This window comes from Ambystoma mexicanum, chromosome 11, assembly GCF_040938575.1.
Source record: "Ambystoma mexicanum isolate Mex_15411 chromosome 11, UKY_AmexF1_1, whole genome shotgun sequence".
In the NCBI taxonomy this organism is placed as follows: domain Eukaryota; kingdom Metazoa; phylum Chordata; class Amphibia; order Caudata; family Ambystomatidae; genus Ambystoma; species Ambystoma mexicanum.
Window position 1 is genome coordinate 1012348038 of NC_090934.1, and position 23166 is coordinate 1012371203.

General features: G+C 47.1%; 1 protein-coding gene across 7 annotated transcripts in view; it reads right to left on the reverse strand.

Moving 5' to 3' along the window:
- Positions 1-23166, reverse strand: part of KIF23 (kinesin family member 23) — a 518096-nt gene that overhangs the window by 123367 nt on the left and 371563 nt on the right. The gene's annotated exons all lie outside the window — the stretch shown is intronic.

Below are 23166 nucleotides of genomic sequence, written 5' to 3' on the forward strand. Positions count from 1 at the left end.
GTCCCAACCCCTTTCCCCTTTTTACACAAACACTGGGCCGAGGAAGAGGGTGACAGAGTTAACAAGACTAACTCTCATACATCGTAATGGACATGTCCTGCTAATCGGGTCAGGCAAAGTCAGGCACTTGACACTAAGTGCATACACCTGAACCCAATTAGCTCTCCTCACACGGATAAAAAGGCAGAGCTGAAGGACACACACTGAGCAAGGCGGAACACTAATACGGGCAGAACTGCCTGGACAAAGGCAAACTTACTGGAGCAGAGCGACGGACCAGGGACAAGAGCAGTGGGTAGAAAACCCCAAGAGTGCCCTACTCGAGGTCTTTACCTCCGACAGGCCTCGAAAGACACGTGGAGAAGGTCAGATCCTGCATCAGAAAACTGCATTGTGTTCCAAGGATGGCAGCGACCCTCCCGGGTGAATGGGGAGGAGAGGTCACGCCTGTGGTACTAACCTTGACTTGTGAACATAATCGAAAAACCAAGAAAGAAACGCACACAGCCGGCAAGTTGTCAAGCGACCCGAGACCGGTGTGCGTTAGAGAAAGTTTAAAGTAGCAACAGTATATAGCAAGTGAAGGCTGAACGCGTGTGGATGAATCGCGAACAAAGGCAGACCTGTGAATGAACTTTTGATGCAAGGACAGCTGTAAAATCAGCAATACCAAGTAGCAGAGTGGTCCGGCAAAAAGGAAGTAGCCCACTCAAAAGGTCTGTGAAAGGCACATGGTTTGTAACGATAAAGCGAATGAACTCCAAGAGTGAAGTAAGTAAAATGAACTCCTAAAAAAAGGGGAGAGTGAAAGTTGAACCTTGAACCTTTAGTCGAAGTGGTCCTGCAGTGGTCAGTGAAGAAAGCCATGCACATTCGAAAGTCGACATCCTAAAATGTTCTGAGCCCGACGGAGGGAGGCCCAAAGTGTGAAAAGCTTGGGGAAGGGAGCCCCTGCAAGTGGTGTTGAACTGTAAAAGGTCTGAGCCCGAAAGAGGGAGATCAACACTCATCTTTTGGTTTTGAAGAGGTCTGAGCCCGACAGAGGAGACCGGTGTAAACCTTTTGTTTTGTTGAACATTGTTTGGTAAGACTGGAAAAAGTGTCTTTATGTGGAAGGCCAGGCGGGACTATCCACGTTTGGAACGGTTTCTGTGTTAAAGCCTGAGCCAGAGTGTGTCATCCTGCCTACAGAGACTGCCTTATTCCGTGTTATCTAAATGTGGGGAGGAGTTTTATTATTTGGAAAGCTGATTTTTCTTTTGAATATATTTCTCCTTTATACACTTTTTTTGTACAAGAGATAGGGCTGGCATTAGGTTTTGTTAGCATAGGCCATTTTGATTTGACAGACTCTACTAGTACTGTTTTATCATTTGATGGTCAAGACTACTCCCAGATTAGTTATAGGGCAAAGAAGGAGTTTTTCCAACCTCAAACTTAAATAAAGGTTTTAAAAATGGTATCCATTGTGTTAGGGTCATACTTGTGATACCATGCCTCCCCTAGACAGGTGACTCATCTCTTGAAGCAGGACTGGCCAAGGTCGAGGTCTTGCCGATTCCCTCATCAGTACCTTGCCGCCGCCTCCTCCTTTGAAAAAGGCGGGGGTTGCAATTTTGCCAGCTAAATCCTTGCACTTTGAACAAGGGAAAGTTGTGAGAGGTGTCCAGGGCAGGTATACTGGGATGAACTTGCGCATCGCAGGCAGAGACCTTACCCTAGTGTTCATATATGGGCGTAACCAGCAGCAGGATCGGTTTTATGCTCAATTATTCCCACACATTTCCAACGTGGGGAACTAGTGGGGAGGGGGGGGGGATTTTAATGTGGTGCTAGACAGGAGGTACAATAGATCTGGTCCTGTGAACCCAACTGACGCCTCTAAAGCAACCTCCCTTAAACAGGCAATGGCTGACATACGTTTGGTTGACATATGTAGACTTCTTCACCCCCGACTTTGTGACTATTCACATTTCTCACATGTTCACTGAACCTATTCCAGGATAGCTGATTTCCTGGTATTTCAGCGATTAGGTCAACTATCATGGAGATGGCGCGGATCTCCGACCACTCTCCCGTTACCCTACAACTAGATGGGTATGGTTTGGGCGGAAGGCAGTCCATAGGATAGAAATTAAATGATTCATTACTCACTGATCGAGCCATATGTGTCTCCATCGCAGGCAGGATCACCCAGTATTTCCAAGAAAACCTTATGGGGCAGGTACCTGTATCAGGATTATGGGAGACCCTTAGTCCACATTGAGAGGGGAGTTGATCAGTATAGCCTCAGCACTTCAGAATATTCCCACAGCCCAACAGGCTTGAGTAGAAATGCAAGCCCAAGAGTGGGAAGCCCAATACAAGCAGGATGGGGCCAGAAAGACCTATAGACAGCTTCAGGTGGCTAGGGCAGAGTTAAAGGCTTTATGGGCTGATGATTTATCTCACAGCTGCTTAGAACAAAACACTTAATATATTACATCTAATAAGGAGTCTCGAATTTTAGCTTACAAACTCCAGGCCCCGAAGAACAGCTCTACAAACGGGGGTCTGAAAGATGGGCAGGGTCTCCTGCACGATGATGAATATGAAAAACGTGTGGCGGAAAGGGTGCAGGAGTTGGCGCTCGCTGGGAGGACTCTGCATCAGCTGAGAGGCCCACACACCGACTTGGCCACCGGCCTCTCCCTCCAGCGCTCAAATTCTTCTGTCTTCCCCCGCCAGGGTTAAGCGTGGGGGGGGGGGAAGGGTGTGGGAGCTGGCGCATGCAGGGCGTTCGAAGATAGCATGGAGCTGAACTTTTTGATCCTCTGGTATTCAACTGATGGGACTCACTCTGCAGAAGTCGGCCGCAGCCCATGGAGGTCATGCTGTAGATGAAGGTTTCGGCTACAGATCTGGCTAGATGCGAGAAAAAGGCAGGGAGGACCCCAATAACGCTGCACTTTAGTGCTGGTTCTGTTAAAAGGGGTCCAACCAGGTCCAAATCAGGCCACCAACAGAATATGATTCGTGCAGTGAGGTGCCCCCTCACACTCTAAAAAGGATTTCCTTTGTTGACTCTCCTGGCTGCTAGTTCAATCTTCAAGATGTCTTCCCCTGACCGGCGTGCGTTTCCCACAGTATTAGACCGGGCACTTCTAAGTAAAAGGAAGATGCTGATTGTTGAAAGACAAATCCCTGTAATAGCTTCGGAAACTACTTTTCCCCCTGCAATATGTGCTGCGGAACCACGTTTACTCCCACGACAGACCCAAGTGGAAGCTTTTTCACTTATAAGCAAAACACATTAGCTTAATTTGGGGGGGCAGGGGGAATGGCAGAGATCGCCCTCGCTATGAGTCATTTAACACAACCAATACTATCGCCAAGCTAAAGGAAACCAGGACCACGGACCTTGGGTCGATTAACGGATTTGATCAACTAACCACAACCATGGCTGGAAACATTGTACCGACTACCCAGACCATTGCCTAGACTGCTAGGCCCTGCACACTCACCAGCGACAATTAACAACTGCTGCCTCTCCCCTTTTCTGTGCTCGCCAGAGTACTCCCATGAACTGGCCACCATGGGAAAAGCTGCCTCAAACAGAGGGGGTGTCTTCAGTACCTAAACTGGGTGCCCCTGGGTACATGGCACCCACAGGTAAACCCCAATGGCACTCTGCAGGATAAAGATCCTCTTTTGTCTGTAAATGGGGGAAACGTGGCCGGCCGGCTCAAGGGGATTTTGGAGGAAGCATCCAAACATATAAAGTCTAAGAGAGGGACTCGCATCCCGTGAACAAGTGGGGAGAATGTCTATGCAAATTGTAAACATTGCCCACAGGCTACCAATGTAGTACTGTTTTTGTCGAACTCTGCATCTTAAAGAAACTGGGTTTGTCACTGGTAGATTCCGTCGGGAAGGGACCGAACAAGGGGGATCTAGAGCACGTCCAAGAAAATTAGAAAAAAGGCCCCAAGTTATTTGGCAGAAGACTGCCATCTTCTGAAACCCGCCCCAGCAGGATTATAATGACTACATCCTCCAAAATCACTAGGGATGAAGGGGTCGCCCATCAGGAACAGCTTGAGCACCAGTTCCACATTTGTAATGGCACCTGTGGCTAACGGGCTCCTGCTTACAAAGGATTCATTGACCGTAACCATCGCAGGGGCGATCTACAGCTAGGTCCCTTGACTTTGCTGCAAAAAAAAAATCAGCTTAGAAGCTGCTAGGGTGCCCAGGCCCAAACCGGTATGTGACAATGCAGGAAGCATAGACTATAGCTGCATCACCTCCACCACCACCCAATGTAAAGTATATAGGCAAAACATCACTCCAAATGGGGACGTTGGGGGAGGGGGGGGGGGGGGCTTTATATTTGCAGGGTCCCCAAACTGGCATTTAATGCTCGTGAATCTAGGGAAGCATTGGTCAACAAATGTATATATTGGATCCGGGAAACTAGGGGATGTCTCTTGCTACACAAGACCAAATTCAGAGTTGTACCAGGGTTTGTCAGCAAGGAAGTAAAACCCTTGACTATTCTTTAGTCTTTAGGGATTCATGCTCTGCTACAGGTTTACTGAGTTTTTTGGCAAAATATCAATTCCCAGGGAGTACTGCGATTGAACCCAGTGGCTACGGCATGGTGGAATTACCTGGGAGGCCAGTGCTCTCGGGATCGAATGCAATACCACTTTGGAAAAGGTCTATAGCTGAAACACCTTGGTCGAGACCCCTCCCGAGAATCTGAGAGCTGATGCCTCTAGTCCCTGTTAACCTTGCTACCAACCCAGTTCTGTCTTCATAGCCCATATTTGGATCTTTGGGTTTCCATTTATTTAAACTGAGTGATAGATGTTTGAATATTTGAAATGTTTTATATGTTTCGTGCAAAACCTATGGCTCATCGCCGAAATAAAGTTATTGACTGAATCTGAAAAGATACGTATTTTGTCGCAATACTATACAGTTATTTGCAGCAGATTCCTTCAATGGCAAGCACCAAGAGGCATTCAACCGGGATGCTCAGCTCCCCGAATATCGGCAGACCATAGGCAATCGAAGGAAAAGCCGATAACCGCAGGAGGAGGTTACACAAGCAATTAGCTCTCTCCCGGGTAACAAAGCCCCAGGTTACGGGCCGGTTTATGGCCCTTTTTTATATAAAATATTCTCTGGGGAACTCTCTTGTATGACGGCTGTTTAATTCCTTTACCGAATAAGGGTCTATTACGCCAACAATGGGGGAATACAGGTTATTTATTTTTTGATTTGTAAAGCGCAGATACAACCCGTAGGCATTGAGGCGCTGTTGCAGGCACATGTACTAGTCGAGCTAGTGAAATACAGGCATAATTGAATACAGGTAAAAGGTGACAAGTGAGCATTAATTCGTTGGTCTTCATTTAGAGATTACAGATGCATACATAGTCAGAGACCAGGTGGCCATTATCCTAAGAGCAGGCAGTTGGGCAGTGGGCCAGACGAGTTCCTTCTCAGTTTTAGGTAAAAAGCAGAGTTTTTAAAGCTTTGCGGAAAATCCAATAGGATTTCTTTGCCCTCGGGGAGGGTGGGAGGTTGTTCCATAGTTTGGCGGCAATGTAAGGTAAGCTGGAGCCTCCGTATTTGGATCTTTTCACTTTGAGCCCAATTAGTCTGTTTAAGGTGCACTAGTGGGTCTTCAAGAGTGGACTTTGACAATTCCTTTGGTGAGGTAGAATGGTGCTGTGTTGGATAGGCACTTATGGGTGATGGAAAGTGTTTTGAAAATGATCCGATCCTGGATGGGGAGCCAGTGTGCATCTCTTCTAGCCGTTGTGATGTGCTCTCTTTTTGGGATGTTCAGGCCTCTAAGGGTGTTATTTTGGATTACTTGAAGTTTGAGTATGTTTCTGGAAGAGGTGCCATTGAATAGGACGTTGCAATAATCGATCTTTGAGCCGATGATTGCATGTTCAATGGTTAGACAGTTGTTTTTATAGTGGAATGGTCTGGCTGCATTAAGGACCTTAGTAGCAGAGGTTGCCGAGGAGGCAATGTCACTAAGTTGTCTTGTCATGGTGAGTGAGGAGTCTAAATATACCCCTAGGGTCTTTACGGTGTTGGAGACAGGAATTGAGCAGTTGTCATTTGTGAAGTCAGAATATGGATTGTTGAGGGACTTTAGGGTGTTTGGCGGGCCAACAATCAGGATTTCTGTCTAGTCGCTGTTGAGACATAGGTGATTATCTGCCATCCAAGTCTGAATTGTGGTATAGATATTATTCAAGGTGTTGGAATCTTCTATGTAGTTGCCTGAGAGGGGATCAAGATTGGACTGTTGTCAGCATAATTAGTGTAAGCTATGCCGAGCGAATCTAGAATGTGGAATAGAGGCCTGGTAAAAATGTTGCACAGCGTAGGAGCGATGCATGAACCTTGTAGCATGCCACAGGTAATAGAAGAGGGGCAGGTGTCGATCTGTGAGAATACTCTCATCACTCTTCCATTGAGGAAAGATGCTATCCAGGCAGTGGCTGATCGTGCGAAATGGGTGAGTGGTGAGGTGATGGCAGAGGATCTGATGATTGACCAGGTCAAAAGCCACAAATAGGTCTAGGAGGAGGAGTAGTGCCGAATTGCCTTTGTCCCTGATCTCATCCAGTTAATTTTTTTAAATCAAGCAGGGCAGATTCTGTGCCGTGCCTTAGGCGGAATCCGGATTGACAACCCTAAGATGTGATTGTCCTCCAAGAACTGCTGAACTTGTAGATAGGCTGCTCAGTCCAGGAATTTTAGAAGGAAAGGCACAGTGGTGATTGACCTGTAGTTGGTGGGGATGGCTAGGCCAAGGGTTGTTTTTTCCAGGAGAGGGAGAACCCAGGCTTCTTTGAGGCTGGCCAGAACTGTGCTTTGAGCGAAGGAGGTGTTTATGATCGCTGTGATGGGAGTTAGTTCTGTCAGCACACTTTGACGAGGGGTGCAGGGCATATGTCACCTTTGCATTTTGAGGGTTAAAGGCGCTAATTGCTCAACCTGATAAAGACCCACCATGTGATGCTCCTTCCGACCCGACCAAGTGCAGTCCTTAAATATGACTCCAGAATATAGTCGAAGATCTCAGCCACGTGATTAGCTGGAGTATTGCCCTAGTTGGTAACAGCGGATCAGACAGGGTTTGTACCAGGACGCCAGGCTTTCGAAAATATACGCACAATAGACATCCCGGCCAGGGCAAGAACACAAAAATGCAATGGCTCTGCTTTCGATTGGCGCTGAGAAAGCGTTCGATTGCGTTGATAGGACATACTTGTCCAATGTATTAGAAGGGTTTGGTTTCGGTCTAAGGTTTCTCAGGTTGGTGTTCTCCAACTTTGTGCTTCCATCCATCTAGATTAATGTGAATGGGGTCCTCTCGGACCCAATGGGTTTGCATGGAGAGACTAGACAAGGCTGCCCTTTGTCCCCAACTCCTGTTTGCTCTATCTATGGAGCCTCTAGCCTGTCTAGTGCGTTCATCGGGAGATATTTGCAGACTAGATATAGCGGGCTACCAACACAAACAGGCGCTCTACGCATATTACCTCCTTTTCTATATGCAGGATTCTAAGCTCACATTGCCCCATAGTGTCGTTGCTGGATTCCATAAGGTCTCTTTCACAAAATCAACAATACTTAACATATCAAAAACACTGTAGGCAGTGAGACGTTTTAAAGAGGCTTTTCCTTTCTCGTGGTGCTTCGCAGTGGTACTTGGGGTGTACTTAAGAGCGCACTACAGTGATCTATACACAATAGGGGGGGGGAATAGGGAGGATTAGCAGTGCCCGATATTGAAAGTTACTTGTATGCAGCCCAATTGGCACCCATTCTAAAAAGCCAGGCAAATATGCAGTCCCAAACTGGATAGCTATTGAGCAAGGCATCCTGGGAACCCCCTGCATAGTTGGGGTTGGTATTCCCCGGGGGCATGGAAATGGGGCAGCAGGGGCTCCCACCATCTAGGGTTACACTAGAATATTGGGATAAAGCAGCGCGCAGATATGCTACACCCACTTTCCCCTCGCCCACGATGGATCTCTGGAATAATGCTGAGAGCCCCCTCGAAATGGACATGGGTGGTTTACCCGATAGAAGCAGAGAGGGTTGTATAGGCTGGGCTAGATGTATAGGGATAACCATCCTCTCACATTTGAACAGTGCAAACAAGCCTACATGGTTGAAGGGGATAGGTTGGAGTACCTGCAGCTCCTAAATTGGGTGGCCCAACCGGCTGTGCCAACTGAGGGGACCAACCCATTTTGAAGACCTAGTTATAGGGGACCCCCGCAGCCAGACTTCCATCCCTTTATAAGGTATTCAATGTGACCAGGTTCAAGCCCTCACATGGGTTTATAGCTAGATGGGAAGAGGACGTGGGGAGGCCCATAGATGACCTGGCTTGGTACAACATTTGGACGAGGGCAAGCAGAACATTGCAGGCTGTGCAGCTCAGGGAAAATAGTGTTAAACTGCTGTGCCAGTGGTACCGCACTTCAGATCGGTTGTCCAAAATGAACCACACGCTCTCCTCCCAGTGCTGGAGATGCGGGACCTTTCCGGGCTCCTCGTTTCACATGTGGTGGGGCTGTCCACAAATCCAGAGATTCTGGCAGGAAGTGATGGATCAAATATGGGAAATCTGTGGGTTTGAACTCAATATGGACCCCTTACGTTTGCTCTTGGGCAATTAAGATTCTCAGGGACACAAGTTGAATACCAGGAGCTCTAGTTTGGTTACCAATGTTCTGGTTGCGGCACGCTTAGTGATAGCAAAACACTGGAAGTCCCAGATGGTGCCTGACATGAAGGAGTGGTGGGCGCAAGCTTGGTATGTGGCCGCCATGTCTAAAATTGACGGGGCATTGAGGGGAGAAATGATGCAATTCTTACCTGACTGGATCCCGTTAACTTTTGTGCAAGATCACGATAACCCCAACATTCTCCATAAGCTGCACGAGATGTCTTTTTCGTTAATATTATTGGCGATGCAAACTCTATGAACTGCACCTGGAAATGCAGTACACTATTTCGCACCTGTTTATATACTTATTATGGCTGTTTTTGGATATTGTATTAAGTTTGTCTTTGTTTTGATATTTGATAAAATTGTTTCTTAGCCATAGTACTGTACCAGAGGACTCTGATTCCTATTTAGCTCAATGGGATCGTAGGGCATGTGTGCCCACTCTTTTCCATGGGAATATGACCTGTTATTGTATTTGGTACAATGTTGAATATGTTAATAAACTTCAAATGGCAAAAACAAAAAAAAAGTCTAGATTTTCATGAGTGAAATTCTCCCCAACTGTGAGGCCCTACTAGCACTTTTGGCTCGATTCTTGGATTGTTAACTGATTCTCCTTAGTGAGTGGGACCCTTTTTCCACACTCACTCATTCTTTTACTCTGATCTTGGAGTCCTTTTTATCTCTGGGATATATTGTTTTTGAGTAATGCTTTCCTACATTTTTTCTGGTATCTAAATGTTATTGATTTAGCGCACATCACTTTCTGTACAGTGTTACTGGAAGCTCCTAGAGCTTCCACGGTAATGTTTCTTTATTTCCATTTGGTTAACACCCTGTTACCAAGGCAGCGGGATACTTTATCCTACTTGTACTTTCTTTTGTGAGATCAGCACACCCCCCACCATACGTGGAGTGCTGAGGGGAAATATTGTATGCTTTTTCTTACTTCTCCAGTAACTTTTTTCAGGCTGGAGGCAGTATACATTTTACACAACTCGTTGTGAACCTTTGTTGCAGGCTGTCATCACGGCTGCAGAAGGGGGACACAAGGGTCACCATTGACCCAAAATGGTGGCTGTACCTTTCCAAGTCTTCAACAAAATGGCTTGTCTCTTAAGTCTCCTACCTACCTGGGTGGGGGAGGTTTCTCTAATTCCTTTACCTTCGCCAGGCTTCCCTTGAAAGGCCTGCAAAGGGCCTTGGGGTGACTGGTAGGACAGGAAGTGGGGAGGGTTAACTGAAACAACCCAGTCCTTTGTCCTGCAGAGTGCCCGAGAGAACCCTGTGCTGACTGGGAGGCTGGCTATCCCATTGGACAGTCATCCCCAAGTTTCAAATGTTGCAAAGGATATAATTGGTGGGCTCAGCCAGTGTTCCTGCATAAATTCTGAGGTCCTCCAGCAGACACTCAGTCCAACACTGGAACAGAAGAATCCAAAGAAGAAGTCCAAAGGAAGAAGTTGCCAGCCAGTTCCAGCGGCCCCCCAGAGCCCACTAAGTAACCACTGCTGTCCAGACCTCCACTTCTAAGCAACAGTGAAGATCCTAACTAGACTACTTCCTCCCCTGGACTGGTGGGCCTAATCAGTCCCAAGACAAACTGCATCTTGCGACCTCCTTGGAAGAGCTGCAACCTCCACAGGCTCCAATTCAACAATACCAGCGGTCCTGTGCCACTGTGCATCGTTGCCCTGGAACTACGTGGGCATCTTTTTTGACCTGCAGAGATTATCTAGCTCCCCAAAGTCCCCTCAAGCGATACGAAGACCGAGGAAAAAAGGCTACCATCGTGACATCCATCTTTCAACCGAGCATGGAAAAGGTGCCAACAAGCCAGAACCGAGAAGATCAGTTGCTGCGCATCCAACCGCACGAGAGCGGTCACTAGACCCACCGAAGTCCCCTTCTTCAGTCGGCAAGACAGAAACCTGTGACCAGGTCTGCTGTTGCCTCTCCTCTGGGACCCTCCTGCAGCAACTAGTTCTTCATTTTAAGGTACCAAACTGCTCCCTGTAAAACTTACCTGGAGCTTGGCTTGCTGATCCTGTATTCCTTCGCTGTATCTCTCACCCCTCCAGGGCTCCCACAGATACACATTGGGGTGGACAACCCACTGTACTCTCTCCTGCCTTGGGACACTGGTCGTTGAGGTAACTTTAAAAGGAAATCCCTTGAATTCCTAGACTTGAAAAACCTAACTTTACCTACCTGCAAGCCCAGAAGCGATTCTGCCACTTTTGAACTTTGAACACTATCTTGCCTATCCTGCTCAACTCTTAACCTCTGGTGGCCTAGGGCCCCTATGAACATAAGATAGGGTTAGACTCTTTAAGACAGGTTGGAACAAAGTTATAAAAAGTTCTCATAAATTGGAAAAGTTTGCACATATGTTTCAGATGGTTTTACTAAGATGTGTTACTGTACAAGTTATTCTGAAAGTTACTACACCTACGGTCTATTACTTAACTTGAAATCATGTGTTACATGTGTTACTGTGTGTTAGTACTTACTTAGCAAATATTTAACAGTGTGCCTTATTCTTTATATCAAATGACTAGCTAGTATATAACTGTGATCACGTTTTCTTGAATAAGCGTATGTTCAGATTTCTTTGTACCTTACTACAGCCCCATTCTACCAAACCTTTGTGTGGTTCAGGCCAAGCCTAAGAGTTGGAACTCTGTACATCCAACATGGGCTTTTCTAAGTTCTGTCACAGTACCTTGTGTAAAATTCTGTAACAGTCACCAGCATTACTTGTAGTGTAATCAGGCATTCTCTTTAGCAGAAGTGGACTACAGATCTTTAAAAATCTGTACTGATTATATGACTCTTCTAGGTGCGCACCGAGGTCTATGGGAGTGTTGCACATTAGAAAATACATTATTATTTTAAAAATCCATGGTACAGTCTAAAACTCAAAGCTCTACAGCTCTAGAATCTCTCCACTGACTTCCATTGACCTCGACAATCAAATTCAAGACCCTCTGCATCATCCACAAGGCTGGCTGGGGCCTAGGACCTTTTTACATCCATCTTTCCCTCCCTGCCAGAGTCCTTCAGGCCTCTGGCTCAAACTCTCAGCAGATCAAACGTTTCTCCAAGCAGAGAATGGGAGGTAGATCCCTTTCCTTGGCTGGCTCTTCCCTCTGGAACAGTCCCCCTCCCCCACACCTCCCTCCTGCTGGAAACCTCTGAAGCCTTTACTTTTCTCCTCTTCCTTCCTTCCTTCCCCCCATCCCATGCTTACTTTCCCTCTGCCTTTGCAACTGGTCCCTTCACAGTCATACAGCGGCCAGACCAACCCCCACCAGTCCCCCCACCCACCTGCATCCTTTGCCAGCACTTGCCCTCAGGCTCCCTTTAACGGATTAGCCCAACTTGGTCCTCCCCCCTTCCCCCCCCCCCTCCCACCCACCCTCCTCCCATCCCCCCCTCGGCTAGGCAGAACAACTACAGTGGTAAAGTGGGAGGCTCACAGCAACATGGCCTCACAACTGTCCCAGCACCAAGTCAGTCAGCAAGTATACAAACACTGCCCAGGAATGACCAGTAGCCAAACATCCCAACTGCAGATAAGCCCAGAACACAGAGTTAAGTCAGTATGGCTAAATCTGGCCCTACAAACAGAACAATGGTGAGAAATAAGTCAGCAGGTAAGTAAACTTGTCTTCCGAAAAATCCAAGCAGAATTGAAATTAGGATCAGGAGATCCCCTACATCATACCCAATGTAGGGGCTGGCTTAAGGCAGCCCATCAATCACAATAGGGGGCTAGAAACAAAGGGTTAGGCTGCCAGTCAATGAGGTTGGCCCATAGATCAACTGTTCAGCCAGATCTCCATAGCTGTAAAAACCTCCTTCGCTTCTGAAAGGCTGACAGAATTTAGTTGAAGAACATGGTCCCCCAGATATCTCACATATCCAGGATGGCCTAAGCCAGCCCACCAATCACACGAGAGGTTTGAAATGGTGATAGGCAGCCAGCCAATCAGCAGCCAGCCAATCAGCAGCCAGCCAATCAGGTTGTCCCTAAACCTGCCAATGACCCAGGGCCACCACCACAATAAATGTGATGGCCTAAAACCCAGTTCGAACAACTGTAGAGGGTGCACGGCCAGGCTCAAAGTGAACACACGTTTGCACAATGGCCATGTTAGGCTTTTTTCAAAGTTTCCCTGGTCAAAGAAGGAATATGGAGCAACTAACACCAGAGATTGTAGCATCAGACAAGAGTTGTGATGCATTTGCATGGTGCATCCATTAAAAGTACTTCCGAACAGCAAGGGTACTGTACTGCCACTTGTGTAGAACAATGGTGCTCAGGAGTATAATGTTAGGACAGTTTTTCTTTTTTATTAAACTATACCTTAGGCAATACAATAAACGCCAACTCTTAGTATAGATCTGCACAGCATAATTTTAGTAGCATGGACAGAGCAGTCAGGCTGATCTTAGGAGGTAGAAAGGGCTGTAGATAGGTAGAACCAATACATACATATGGTCCAAAGAAACATTGATACACTGATGTATTGTAAAAAAATAATGGTTTATTTTATATTTACATTGGCCAAGAGAATTTAGCAAGGTGCTTCAAGGTAAGCAGACCCTATTGGTAAAAAGCTACCTTATGTATTCAGTTTTAGGAATAATATAGTTATATCAACAATGTTACAAATAAGTACCCTTGCAACATATGTAAAATTCTTCTTTCGGGAATTATAAAGTTACACTAACATTACTTTTCAGAATAGTGGAACACAATTCTAAGGTAAGGAAGAATTTATGAATTACATTTCAGAGGGGCAGTATGCTCTTCATGGATAAGTGAAAACTCAGGCTACACATTTAGAATGGCTGTGTGCTATTCAAGGTGAGTAAAACCTTATTGGTGGTCATGAACTCTTACACTTAATCTATTTCAGAAACAGTTAGGTAAACCAATGTTACTTTTCAAAAGAGCGGAACACAATTCTAAGGTAAGCAAGAACTATCAGACTTTTCAGAAAAGCAGTAAGCAGTTTAAGGCAAGCAAGAATCTGAAGTTACAAATTTAGAAGGGCAGTATGTTATTCAAGGTGCGTAAACCCTATTGGTAAACATTTACACGTATTCAGTTTTAGGAACAATAAAGTAATACCAAATCTTATTTTCTAGAATAGTGGAACACGATTCAAAGGTAAGTAAATAACTTTGTATACTTTTCAGAATGGCAGTAAGCATTTCACAGGTAATTACGCACTTTGTAACCTATTCTATTTCAGAGATACAGTTACAGCACTAACACCTTAGTAATTAAGTACTTGTTATATCTTCTAGTCAGAGGCTTTATGCCTTAGAATAGGGAAGGACTTTTAAAGTATGAGTGATCTCAGAGGTAGAAGGGGGACACTGGTGATCTTGTGACCAACAGTAGGCAGGTCAGGATAGGCTCAGATGCAGGAAAGTCAGAGTTCCAGAGGATTTCTCATCCAACAAGTAAGTGCAGACTTGGTAGTAAATGTTCCGGGACTTCGTAGAAGGCTGCCTAGATGCGTTCCAGCGTTCGGCCTAGGCGAATGGTATGGGAAAACTCCAAAACACGAATCACCACCCTAGCCACAAAGGGGCAACAAGACTTTAGGTAAGCATTACCCTCTGCCACAAAGTACCCCCACAGCCCCATTCTACCAAACCTTTGTGTGGTTCAGGCCAAGCCTAAGAGTTGGAACTCTGTACATCCAACATGGGCTTTTCTAAGTTCTGTCACAGTACCTTGTGTAAAATTCTGTAACAGTCACCAGCATTACTTGTAGTGTAATCAGGCATTCTCTTTAGCAGAAGTGGACTACAGATCTTTAAAAATCTGTACTGATTATATGACTCTTCTAGGTGCGCACCGAGGTCTATGGGAGTGTTGCACATTAGAAAATACATTATTATTTTAAAAATCCATGGTACAGTCTAAAACTCAAAGCTCTACAGCTCTAGAATCTCTCCACTGACTTCCATTGACCTCGACAATCAAATTCAAGACCCTCTGCATCATCCACAAGGCTGGCTGGGGCCTAGGACCTTTTTACATCCATCTTTCCCTCCCTGCCAGAGTCCTTCAGGCCTCTGGCTCAAACTCTCAGCAGATCAAACGTTTCTCCAAGCAGAGGATGGAGGTAGATCCCTTTCCTTGGCTGGCTCTTCCCTCTGGAACAGTCCCCCTCCCCCACACCTCCCTCCTGCTGGAAACCTCTGAAGCCTTTACTTTTCTCCTCTTCCTTCCTTCCTTCCCCCCATCCCATGCTTACTTTCCCTCTGCCTTTGCAACTGGTCCCTTCACAGTCATACAGCGGCCAGACCAACCCCCACCAGTCCCCCCACCCACCTGCATCCTTTGCCAGCACTTGCCCTCAGGCTCCCTTTAACGGATTAGCCCAACTTGGTCCTCCCCCCTTCCCCCCCCCCTCCCACCCACCCTCCTCCCATCCCCCCCTCGGCTAGGCAGAACAACTACAGTGGTAAAGTGGGAGGCTCACAGCAACATGGCCTCACAACTGTCCCAGCACCAAGTCAGTCAGCAAGTATACAAACACTGCCCAGGAATGACCAGTAGCCAAACATCCCAACTGCAGATAAGCCCAGAACACAGAGTTAAGTCAGTATGGCTAAATCTGGCCCTACAAACAGAACAATGGTGAGAAATAAGTCAGCAGGTAAGTAAACTTGTCTTCCGAAAAATCCAAGCAGAATTGAAATTAGGATCAGGAGATCCCCTACATCATACCCAATGTAGGGGCTGGCTTAAGGCAGCCCATCAATCACAATAGGGGGCTAGAAACAAAGGGTTAGGCTGCCAGTCAATGAGGTTGGCCCATAGATCAACTGTTCAGCCAGATCTCCATAGCTGTAAAAACCTCCTTCGCTTCTGAAAGGCTGACAGAATTTAGTTGAAGAACATGGTCCCCCAGATATCTCACATATCCAGGATGGCCTAAGCCAGCCCACCAATCACACGAGAGGTTTGAAATGGTGATAGGCAGCCAGCCAATCAGCAGCCAGCCAATCAGCAGCCAGCCAATCAGGTTGTCCCTAAACCTGCCAATGACCCAGGGCCACCACCACAATAAATGTGATGGCCTAAAACCCAGTTCGAACAACTGTAGAGGGTGCACGGCCAGGCTCAAAGTGAACACACGTTTGCACAATGGCCATGTTAGGCTTTTTTCAAAGTTTCCCTGGTCAAAGAAGGAATATGGAGCAACTAACACCAGAGATTGTAGCATCAGACAAGAGTTGTGATGCATTTGCATGGTGCATCCATTAAAAGTACTTCCGAACAGCAAGGGTACTGTACTGCCACTTGTGTAGAACAATGGTGCTCAGGAGTATAATGTTAGGACAGTTTTTCTTTTTTATTAAACTATACCTTAGGCAATACAATAAACGCCAACTCTTAGTATAGATCTGCACAGCATAATTTTAGTAGCATGGACAGAGCAGTCAGGCTGATCTTAGGAGGTAGAAAGGGCTGTAGATAGGTAGAACCAATACATACATATGGTCCAAAGAAACATTGATACACTGATGTATTGTAAAAAAATAATGGTTTATTTTATATTTACATTGGCCAAGAGAATTTAGCAAGGTGCTTCAAGGTAAGCAGACCCTATTGGTAAAAAGCTACCTTATGTATTCAGTTTTAGGAATAATATAGTTATATCAACAATGTTACAAATAAGTACCCTTGCAACATATGTAAAATTCTTCTTTCGGGAATTATAAAGTTACACTAACATTACTTTTCAGAATAGTGGAACACAATTCTAAGGTAAGGAAGAATTTATGAATTACATTTCAGAGGGGCAGTATGCTCTTCATGGATAAGTGAAAACTCAGGCTACACATTTAGAATGGCTGTGTGCTATTCAAGGTGAGTAAAACCTTATTGGTGGTCATGAACTCTTACACTTAATCTATTTCAGAAACAGTTAGGTAAACCAATGTTACTTTTCAAAAGAGCGGAACACAATTCTAAGGTAAGCAAGAACTATCAGACTTTTCAGAAAAGCAGTAAGCAGTTTAAGGCAAGCAAGAATCTGAAGTTACAAATTTAGAAGGGCAGTATGTTATTCAAGGTGCGTAAACCCTATTGGTAAACATTTACACGTATTCAGTTTTAGGAACAATAAAGTAATACCAAATCTTATTTTCTAGAATAGTGGAACACGATTCAAAGGTAAGTAAATAACTTTGTATACTTTTCAGAATGGCAGTAAGCATTTCACAGGTAATTACGCACTTTGTAACCTATTCTATTTCAGAGATACAGTTACAGCACTAACACCTTAGTAATTAAGTACTTGTTATATCTTCTAGTCAGAGGCTTTATGCCTTAGAATAGGGAAGGACTTTTAAAGTATGAGTGATCTCAGAGGTAGAAGGGGGACACTGGTGATCTTGTGACCAACAGTAGGCAGGTCAGGATAGGCTCAGATGCAGGAAAGTCAGAGTTCCAGAGGATTTCTCATCCAACAAGTAAGTGCAGACTTGGTAGTAAATGTTCCGGGACTTCGTAGAAGGCTGCCTAGATGCGTTCCAGCGTTCGGCCTAGGCGAATGGTATGGGAAAACTCCAAAACACGAATCACCACCCTAGCCACAAAGGGGCAACAAGACTTTAGGTAAGCATTACCCTCTGCCACAAAGTACCCCCACAGTAAAGAGGAGCTTGCAGGCGGAAGTCTTCACGATGCAGCAGCACAGGACCCGGTCTCTCGATGCTTGGTTGAGGTACGAAAGAACAGACACTAGATGGGAACTTGCAGCAGCAGGCGACAGAAAAGGCTCCCAAAGGATTCTTTGGTGCTTCTCGCGGCACTGGATTTGGCACCCTTTTCAAGGTACCAGAAGAAGGACGTCACCGCCGATCGGATTGCCCTTGCTAGCTCGGTCCAACACTTTGGTGAGGTCTTCAAGGAGTAAAACCATGACTCTGAAGGTCCAGCAAGAGTCCACCAAGGCTTCAGCGAGATTCGTTTTTCAGAAGACGTTGCAAAGCAGTCCTGCTCAAGGTCTCAGGGTATTGGCAGTTTGCAGTCGAGGAAGGTCACAGCTCGTCGTGGAATGTCTCGGAATGCAGTTCCTCTTAAGACCGATTGGTCCCACCACTGTGGGTCAGAGTCGCCTTCAGGACTCCTCCGTCGCTTCAAAAAAAAGGGGTCAGCACAGGCATGAAAGCAGGAAAGCAGGCATCTCCGGTCACTCGAAGTAGCTACAGCAGTCTTTTCTTCTTCATTGGATCTTCTGCTCCAGTGGTCAGATTGTCTTCAGCTCCAAGATCCAGGCCAGATTAACGGGAACCCATAAACAACCTCTGCAAACTCTCCCTGTATTTGACAGAAAAGGACGGGTGGCTGTCCAATCAGGACAACAAACCCCCCCGCACCCATCCACCTCCCCTCACACCAGCACAGCAGGGAAGGGAATGGATTCTCTCAGGCACACCAGAAGACAAAAAGGGGAGCAGAGTTTGTGACCCCTCCCTCACTTCCTGACTTCACACAAACTCATGCCACAGCGGGTTACACAAAGGGTTCCCGCCAAAGACAAGAGTACAACCAGGTCCTCCGCACCCAGGCAGCAGAAGGACCAAGAAAGGGCAAGCACACTAAAAATGACGAAAAAACAAAAGCCACGAAAAAAGAAAAACCACAGGCAGAATGGTGAGCCTTCTGTGCCTCGTCATGACAGCTTCGACAGCCTGCGAATAAAAAAAACACAAAGTAAGTAAAGTATGTCCACTGCCACCAGCCATAATAATAGTAAGCTTGCCACTAACAAATGTTACAGGAGCAGTGAAAAAGGGCATACCATGCATATCCACAGCACTCCACATAAGGTGGGGTGTGCTGGTCTCACAATATAAAATGTAAAGGGGGTGACAATCCCTCTCCATCCTTGAGAACATGTGTTCTGCAAAGGAAGTCAAGAGAAAATAAAAAAAGGACACCAAATGGGCAACCCAGCAAAACTGCATAGAAAGTGTGTGCTGCAATAACGATATTTAGATGCCAAAAAAGTTATAGTAAAGTATGGATTCACAAGTAAACTATTGTGAGTCAGAAAAATGACACCCTTAAAAAGAGTAAAAGAAAGGGTGAGTATGGGAAAAGGTTCACACTCACTCAGAAGCATCGAAAAAGAATCCACAAGTCCAGCAAAAAAAGTGCTGGGGATCTCACATGTGAAGATGATTTGAATATAAAGGAAAATCTACCCTAACATACAAGACCCTGGGGAAGCCATAGAACATATAAAGAAAAAGTGTAAGAAATAGACAATGTCTCAAGGCCTCATGGCCTGCTATTAAAAGGTCACTGTTCTGTGAGAAAACGTTCTAACAAACGTTATTGAGTAACCAGGCCTCGTGCAGAACCCTCTTGGCTTCTACCCCATGGGGGGGTGGGTGAGATGTCTAGTTGTACAGCCCCTCCCAGGGTTGGTCACTGGGTGGCCCCTTGTGGGCCCTCTGGATTTTCATCCCGTCCTGGGCTCTATAGATTCGTACCCCCTTGTGGGGGTATTCATTCTCTCAGCCCTGCTTGGGCCTGGTTGTCTCGGTCTCTCTCAGCTTCTCACCTAAGCTTGAGTTATCTGGAGCCTCACATCCGTTCAGATTGTTACTTCAGCACCTCTTGGGCTAGCCAGATTCCCGCCCCTGTTTGGGGATGTGGGGCCTTTCCCCTGGCCGTCTTCTCTGTTGCTTCAGCCACTCATGGACTGCTCAGACTCTAACTCCAGGCTGGGGTGTTCGTGCTCTCAACCCAGCATGGGATATGTACAGGTCCTGTCCGCCCTCCTACCAGTCCCCTGAAACCACCGCGTCCTGCAGTCGCATTTCGATTGAAAAGTTGCAGCACGGCTTCGATTCGCCTGCTTTCTTCAACGTCGGTGCGCAATCTCCAGTTGTTCCATGTTGGTCCAGCACTTGACTTCGGCTGTGGGTGCTACCAGTGCCAGTTGACCACAGAGCGTGCGGTAGAGCCTCTTCTCTCATCAGCATGACAGAACTACTCCAGCTCCAGGCCTGACCGCAGGAAGCAATGCTTTGCAGTCTGTATCGCTCCTCAGCGCTTCATGCTGTCTGCGTGTAACTGCTTCCTGATAGTGCCTCAAAGGGGGCCAGGACCTCTGTAGCGTTGATGCTCTGCAGGCTGGCGGCCTCTCCTGCTCGCTCTCGCCCTTGCTGGGCGTTATCACAGGTCCTTTAGGTCTTCCACTGTGAAGAGACAGATCATGCATTGGTTTTCCATTTCACACAATGAGGGCAACATTAAGGAATGGAAACCACATCAACCTCTGATTGCCCGTCTGCTATTCAGGAGTGGTGTGCTGCCAACAATCTCTGCCTGAATGCCAGCAAGACGGAGATCCTCATCGGCACACCTTCACCCTCCTTTCCCGTCACTCTCTGGCCAGACTCCCTTGGCCTTCCTCCTACTCCAACCTGCGAGGCTAAGAACCTCGGGGTCATCTTCGACTACACGCTTTCCTTTTATTTGCCTTTCCTCTACTTCCCCTAGAAGCTCACCGTCTCTCGAGCCCTGGTTCTCTCTAGATTGGATTATTACAACAGCCCCTTTTCTAAATCTACCTGCTTCTACTCTCCGCCCTTTGCAACTCATCCAGAACAGGATTGCGAAACCTGTCCTTGGCCTCAAGCCCTGGGATCGTATCTTTAGCCCTGAAATCACTTCATTGGATCCCAGTGACTGCAAGGGTTACATTCAAGACCCTTTGCATTGTCCACAAGGCTTTCTGGGGCTTGGGTCCAAAATAGCTTCAACTCTCCCTCCGTAAATACCTTCCCTCCCAAGCTCTTCGCTCCTCCACCACCAACTCCCTCAGAGGCAGTCGTTTCTCAAAGAAGAACAAGTTACTTTCTTACCTGGTAACGTTCTTTCGATGGGATGGTCCGACGACGTATTCCATATCTATGACAGGTAATGTCCACAGCTGTGCAGCTTCGGAAAATCTTTGGCGTCTGCGTCCTGCGTTGATGACGTCGATGCGCCGTCCCCGAGGACCTCCTCCGATGGCCGACGTCACCCGATGTGATAAGTAGGACACACGACGCCCATAGCCTCAGTTATACTTTTTTCCCCAGAACGTGTGCCACCAGTTTTCTGCCAGTCAGACACACAAGGCCTTGCGGAACGCAAGCTGCAATCGCAAAAGAAATTCTGCAGCGGGGAAGGCAGGGAGGGAGCAATATGGAATACGTCGTCGGACCATCCCATCGAAAGAACGTTACCAGGTAAGAAAGTAACTTGTTCTTCGAGGCGATTGGGTCCTCCGACGTATTCCATATCTATGACAGACTCCCAAAGCAGTAACAAGCAAGGAGGTGGGAAATAATTTAGTATACCAATTTAGCATGCCCAATCAAATTGCGGAATAGAGAACTGCCTTGCCAAAGGCCAGATCTTGCCCTCTGATGGAATCGAGGGAGTAGTGACGTACAAAAGTATGTACTGAAGCCCAGGTGGCTGCATCACAGATGTGACAAATAGGAACTCCCCTCTGCAGAGCAGTAGACGCAGCCACTCCCCTGGTAGAATGGGCCCGCAAGCCAGCCGGAGAATCCTTACCCGCCAGGCGGTAACACTCGGAGATAGCTAAAATAATCCAACGAGACAAAGTCTGTTTCGTCACAGCTTGTCCCAAACGCTTTCCAGCGTAACCAATGAAAGGTTGATCGTCCACTCTGACCCGGGACATGCGCGAAATATAAAAGCTCAACGCTCTCCTAGGATCAAGCCTATGGAGCCTCTCCTCTTCCTTACCAGGATGTGGAGGAGGATAGAACGCCGGAAGAACAACCTTCTGGCTCAAATGAAATTCCGAAACCACCTTCGGAAGAAAAGAAGGACGAACTCGAAGGACAACCCTGTCCTTATGAAACAGTGAAGGGTGGCTTAACTGAAAAGGCCTGTAACTCACTCACTCTGCGAGCGGAAGTAACCGCAACCAAAAACACAGTTTTCATAGTTAAATGCCTCAAAGGGCAAGAATGTAAAGGCTCAAATGAAGCACCCATAAGAAACTTAACAAGGTTCAAATCCCAACCTGGCACCAGAAAAGGTGACGGAGGGAACACATTAGTGAGCCCTTTCAAAAACTGCGAAATTAAAGGAATTTTAAAATAGGAACACTTCAGACGAGCGCTTAAATATGGACAGCACCGCCAGGTAATCTTTAATGGTCCCCACTTGCAAGCCCCTGTGGGCCAAAGAAAGCAAAAAAGACAGAACCATGGGTATGTCACATTCAAAAGGATCCACATTCTGAACTCTGCACCAGTCACAGAACTTTCTCCAACGGCAACGGTACAGAGACTTAGTTGCCGGCCACCTGGCCGAGAGCAACACCTCCATCACGTCTTCAGGGAGGTCCCAATCCTTATACCTCAACCTTTCAGAAGCCAAGCGTGAAGATTGAGGGATCTGACCTCTGGATGGAGAACCTGACCCCACTCCCGTGAGAGCAGATCGTCTCGATAGGGAAGACGACGTGGAGGGCAGATGGACAAGTCTAGAAGGTCCGGGTACCACGTCCTCCGGGCCCACGCCGGAGCAATGAGGATCATCCGGGAACCAAACCTCCGTAACCTCCGCAGCACTTGCGGGATGACGGGGACTGGAGGAAACACATACAGCAGTGGGAATGACCACTCCACCACGAACGCGTCTCCTAAGGCTCCTTTTGGAGGAAATTCCCGCGAGCAAAACCTTTCGCACTTCCGGTTGGCACTGGAGGCGAAGAGATCCACTTAAGGGGGCCCCCAAAGGGCGAAGATCTCCAGGAGAATCTCCTGAGCCAGCTCCCACTCATGAGAGATCGAGCTCTGCCTGCTCAGAGCATCCGCCGTCTCATTGTCGTCTCCGGCCAGATGAACAGCCGAGATCGAAACTTCCTGCTGGATGGCCCTGAATTCGAGCTGCATTTCCTCCCTGCACAGCGGAAGTGACCCTGCCCCCCCTTTTTATTGAGATAGTGCATGGCCACCGTGTTGTCCGTTAGAATCGGGACACTCTTTCCGCACACAGTCAGCAGAAAAGCCTTCAGGGCTAGCCCGACGGCCCTCAGCTCCAACAGATTGATATGGAGTCTGGACTCCGACTGAGACCAACGACCGCTGACTGTCAACTTGTTGGCATGAGCTCCCCATCCCGTGAGGGATGCGTCCGTCGCGATGGTCAGGGCAGCCAAAATGGGGCCCCCTTCATCAGATTGCCCTCGACGGCCCACCACAGAAGGTCCCGGGCCACCGAGGGCGTCACCTGAACAGGGTCCGACAGCCTGCCGGAGGACTGAGACCACTGGAGCTTGAGTGCCTACTGCAAAGATCTCATCCGCAGACGAGCCTCT